The sequence below is a fragment of the Triticum dicoccoides genome, chromosome 2B (genome assembly GCF_002162155.2).
Source record: "Triticum dicoccoides isolate Atlit2015 ecotype Zavitan chromosome 2B, WEW_v2.0, whole genome shotgun sequence".
NCBI lineage: Eukaryota > Viridiplantae > Streptophyta > Magnoliopsida > Poales > Poaceae > Triticum > Triticum dicoccoides.
In genome coordinates, this window is record NC_041383.1 from 31888938 (window position 1) to 31895036 (window position 6099).

The following is a 6099-nucleotide window of genomic DNA, read 5'->3' on the forward strand; positions in this document are numbered from 1 at the left end:
GTGCGTTGCCTCCCTCCCCGCGCACCGCCGCCTTCCTCCACCTCAGCGTCGGCCGCCTCCTTCTACCCCAGCCCCCAGGCACCTCCCTCCTCCCGTCCTCCGCCAACGCCTCGCCAGGCTCCTGTTTGTCCTGCTGTCGCCTCGCCAACGGCTCCCTCCCTGTCTCATCCCGCCATCGGGACACCTCAGGTCAGCCGACCCGACCGAATCACCTCCCTCTACGTCGGTCTTTGTCGACGGAACTCGCTCCCATCCTCCTTGAGCCGACCCACATCCTTGCCCCACTCCCATCCGCCAGCAGTCCTACTTATCCATGACGATGAGGACGACGTGGTCGTGCATGCTCCGTCGTGGCGTGCTCGCTGTCCTTTCTCTCTCCCCCTAAGACGAGGAGCAGCAGCAGCTGGCCGCAGTGCCGCCATCTCTTCCGTCCCTCTCTTAGATCCTCTCTGCCCAGTCTCATTTCACTCTGATTCATGGGTGCACAACACATGTTCGATGAAATTGCTGGCTGAGAAGGTAAATACGTTCCATATGTACATATTGCATCGGTTCTTCTGTAATTATGATGACAGTTCCATTGGCTAGAGGAAAAAACAACGGTTTTTGCACATACATTAATGTAGTAGTCCACTCCAAAACAAAATTAGTGTTTGTTCGAGGCAATTCACTCACTAAAAGAGATACATCATTCCTACTGTGCATATTAATTGTTTTTTAGAACATAGACATATTATGGTTTCAGGAATGGAAGTTTTAGGAAGAATTTGATGCTTGTTGAGCTACTAGAATAGGAGTCATTTTTGTAGTATAATACTGTATATGTCACTAAACTACAAAAAAATCACATGGTGGATTAGTGGTGCTAATCTGTCTCAGTTTAACTAGTTAAATCGTCTCATTATACGTAGATGTGCTAATCAGTTTGACTTCCTCAGTTCAACCAATTAAATCGTTTAGGTTCAAATATATTTACTATGCCAACAACAAATATTATTTAATCCTTCTTCCACTTCCTCCACAGGAAAGTAAGCTCTAAAAAGATTTTGTGTTTCCCCTTGCATAATAAATCATGGAACAACTTCTACTGACTTGGCTAGTGTGAGCATTCAAATAAAAAGCATAGTACATCAGGAAAAGCTGTCATCGCCTCCCCACAGCGCCGCCTCCTTCCCCAAATATAGTACATCAGGATGAATTGCTTTTTTTGTAAGCACCCATCTCAGACATTCATGTGTTTGTTTCGTCCAAGCTCATGTGTAGAATGTGTGCCTACATGGTCAACTCTGATGCATTATCGATGGGATTACGGTGCAGCCATACAAGCCATTTTTCAACGCAGCAAGAAGATGTACAAAAACTTGTACTGATGTACCTTGTCCCGAAGCTCCTATATCCACTTATTTTCCCGTATGTATGAATCTGACTATAAGAATAAGGTGTGTCCCTCTACATATCAAGAGGAAAAATTGATTGCCAAACATGCTTATGTTTATGAAATTTAACTTTGCTATATGTTCACAAAACAATTCAGTATCTGTTAGAGACATAATTAGGTTTATATATTAAATGATAGTTTAGTACACATAAATTTGGTTGCGGTTTCGGCGTAAGAAATTCACATCAGTTCAAAATGAGAGACAGTAAAAGTTCGGAGATAAATAATTGAACATGAAATGAACTAGTGTGATTCAAATTCGGGTGACTATGTATTTTCTTATGCTTACAAGAATTGTATCTTCCTTCTTGCTTGCTAATTGATATAGCTTACAATACTTGGAGCATTTTTCGGTTGTGATCTATACTTTAGGTGCTAACCAAAGAATATGCAAGGTTATTCAGATTGAGGATCTTAACTCATCATGTTAATGGTTGGTCTTGCTCCCTGTGCATTTTCACTCACCGAGAGCGACTACTCCAGAAAAAAAAACCATGGGAACGTGCTGCCCTCAGTCCTCTCTCGACAAATCCAGCAGTGCAGGTTCACCTATGCACCAAGTATTGCCAGCGGCGATGCCTCCATCACTGCTGAAATGGTATGACTTCTTTGCAAAAAAAATCAGGTCTAGTAGTTTGTCTCAAAGTCATTTATTCTGATCCCATCATGAAGGAAAAAAAAGACAACCGAGCTAAGTACTTGTTTGGGAATATCGTAGGTTCAAACACATAAACCTAAATAAGTTCATTGAAGAGTACATGTACCAGAGTTTATTTTGGAAGTCCAGAAAAGCATCGAGGTAAAAGCAAAAACCTACAATTTGTGCATGTCATCTGTTTGTGGAAAATGTCTGAGCGAGGACACAAACAGTTCAGACTCAAAACTTAAAAGAAGCTTTATGTAGTGTTAGTACTTAAAAGAACAGAAGTTCAAGCTCAAAACTTTAAAAAGTTCAGTACATAAAGGTTCACACTACTACTTAGTAACTACCTCAATTGACCCTAATTTTCTCCGCTCCACTTCATTTTCATTTGTTTCTTAGGTCAAAATCAAGTTGCACATAAGCTGATCGATGAAAAAAGAGCTAGCTAGAAATGAAAATATCTTGTGTAGTTAATTTTTCCCTCAAAACAAATGTTTGGTATTCTCTTATTTCATATTGAGCCTTTGTCGGGAATTTCTGTATCAAAAAAGTAAAAAAGATGTGCATGTTTATGAGAAGAAAATTTCTGTACCACATGCCACTGCTTCACTTCCCTTGTTATGCTCTCTTCTCCCTAGTTCAAACATACTTGCACAAAAGGTTCAAATATTTAGTGTCTGGAAAAAGAAATCATCGCCACATGTTCAAACTTCTTGCTCCAAAAAAGCTCTAAGGAAAAAATATTGTTACAACACTGTCTACTGTTACTTATCATACCAGTTCCAATATTTGGGAAGGATCACATCTTCACGTAGATAGCGTGACGGTAGGCGATTCTTCTGTTGGGGAACGTAGTAATTTCAAAAAAATTCCTACGCACACGCAAGCTCATGGTGATGGCATAGCAACGAGAGGGGAGAGTGTTGTCCACGTACCCTCGTAGACCATAAGCGGAAGCATTATGACAACGCGGTTGATGTAGTCGTACGTCTTCACGATCTGACCGATCCAAGTACCGAACGTACGGCACCTCCGAGTTCAGCACACGTTCAGCTCGATGACGATCCCCGGACTCCGATCCAGCAAAGTGTCGGGGATGAGTTCCATCAGCATGACGGCGTGGTGACGATGATGATGCTCTACCGGCGCAGGGCTTCGCCTAAACACCGCGACGATATAACCGAGGTGGAATATGATGGAGGGGGGCACCGCACACGGCTAAGGAACGATCCGTAGATCAACTTGTGTGTCATGGGGTGCCCCCCTGCCCCCGTATATAAAGGAGCAAGGGGGGAGGTGGCCGGCCCTAGGAGGGGGCGTGCCAAGTGTGGAGTCCTACTAGGACTCCCTAGTCCTAGTAGGATTCCACCTCCCTTGTTGGAGTAGGAGAAGGGGAAAGAGGGGGAGAGGAAGAAGGAAAGGGGGCTTGCGCCCCTTGTCCAATTCGGACCAGAGGGGGGCGCAGACCTCCTTCCTTTTGGCCTCTCTTCTCTATTCCCGTATGGCCCAATAAGGCCCATATACTCCCCGCGAATTCCCGTAACTCTCCGGTACTCCGAAAAATACCTGAATCACTCAGAACCTTTCCGAACTCCGGATATAGTCGTCCAATATATCGAACTTTACGTCTCGACCATTTCGAGACTCCTCGTCATGTCCCCGATCTCATCCGGGACTCCGAACTCCTTCGGTACATCAAAACTCATAAACTCATAATATAACTGTCATCGAAACCTTAAGTGTGCGGACCCTACGGGTTCGAGAACTATGTAGACATGACCTAGAACTATTCTTGGTCAATAACCAATAGCGGAACCTGGATGTCCATATTGGCTCCTACATATTCTACGAAGATATTTATTGGTCAAACCGCATAACAACATACTTTGTTCCCTTTGTCATCGGCATGTTACTTGCCCGAGATTCGATCGTCGGTATCTAATACCTAGTTCAATCTCGTTACCGGCAAGTCTCTTTACTCGTTATGTAATGCATCATTCCGTAACTAACTCATTAGCTACATTGCTTGCAAGGCTTATAGTGATGCGCATTACCGAGAGGGCGCAGAGATACCTCTCCGACAATCGGAGTGACAAACCTAATCTCGAAATACGCCAACCCAACATGTACCTTTGGAGACACCTGTAGTACTCCTTTATAATCACCCAGTTACGTTGTGACGTTTGGTAGCACCCAAAGTGTTCCTCCGATAAATGGGAGTTGCATAATCTCATAGCTATAGGAACATGTATAAGTCATGAAGAAAGCAGTAGCAACATACTAAACGATCAAGTGCTAAGACTAACGGAATGGGTCAAGTCAATCACATCATTCTCCTAATGATGTGATCCCGTTAAGAAAATGACAACTCTTTTGTCCATGGTTAGGAAACATAACCATCTTTGATAAACGAGCTAGTCAAGTAGAGGCATACTAGTGACACTATGTTTGTCTATGTATTCACACATGTATTATGTTTCGGGTTAATACAATTCTAGCATGAATAATAAACATTTATCATGATATAAGGAAATAAATAATAACTTTATTATTGCCTCTAGGGCATATTTCCTTCAGTCTCCCACTTGCACTAGAGTCAATAATCTAGTTCACATCATTATGTGATTCAACACTAATATTCACATCTGTATGTGATTAATACCCATAGTTCACATCGTCATGTGATCAACACCCAAAGGGTTTACTAGAGTCAATAATCTAGTTCACATTGCTATGTGATTAAAACCCAAAGAGTACTAAGGTATGATCATGTTTTGCTCATGAGAGAAGTTTAGTCAACGGGTCTGTCACATTCAGAGCCGTATGTATTTTGCAAATATTCTATGTCTTCAATGCTATGCATGGAGCTACTCTAGCTAATTGCTCCCACTTTCAATATCTATCCAGATTAAGACTTAGAGTCATCTGGATCAGTGTAAAAGCTTGCATCGATGTAACTCTTTACGACGAACTCTTTTATCACCTCCATAATCGAGAAACATATCCTTATTCTACTAAGGATAATTTTGACCAATGTCTAGTGATCTACTCCTAGATCAAAATTGTATTTCTTTGCCAAACTTAGAGCAAGGCATACAATATGTCTGGTTCACAGCATAGCATACTTTATAGAACCTATGACTGATGCATAGGGAATGACTTTTCATTCTCTTTCTATTTTCTGCCATGGTCGGGTCTTGAGTCTTACTCAACTTTACACCTTGCAATACAGGCAAGAACTCCTTCTTTGACTGTTCCATTTTGAACTATTTCAAAAATTTATCAAGGTATGTACTCATTGAAAAATCTTATCAAGTGTCTTGATTTATCTATATAGATCTTGATGCTCAATGTGTAAGCAGCTTCACCGAGGTCTTTCTTTGAAAAACTCTTATTCAAGTATCCTTTCATGCTATCCAGAATTTCTATATCATTTCCAATCAACAATATGTCTTGCACATATAATATCAGAAATGCTACAAAGCTCCCACTCACTTTCTTGTAAATACAGGCCTTTCCAAAAGTCTGTATAAAACCATATGCTTTGATCAACTCATCAAAGCGTATATTTCAACTCCGAGATGCTTGCACCAGTCCATTGATGGATCGTTGGAGCTTGGACATTTTGTTAGTACCTTTTGGATTAACAAAACCTTCTGGTTGCATCATATACAACTCTTCTTTAAAAAATCAATTAAGGAATGTAGTTTTGACATCCATTTGCCAGATTTCATAAATGTGGCAATTGCTAACATGATTCAGACAGACTTAAGCATCGATACGAGTGAGAAAATCTCATCATATTCAACATCTTGAACTTGTCGAAAACCTTTCGCAACAAGTCGAGCTTAGTAGATAGTAACACTACTATCAGTGTCCGTCTTCCTCTTGAAGATCCATTTATTTAACATGGCTTGCTGATCATCGAGCAAGTCAATCAAAGTCCATACTTTGTTCTCATACATGAATCATATCTCAGATTTTTATGGCCTCAAGCCATTTCGCAGAATCTGGGCTC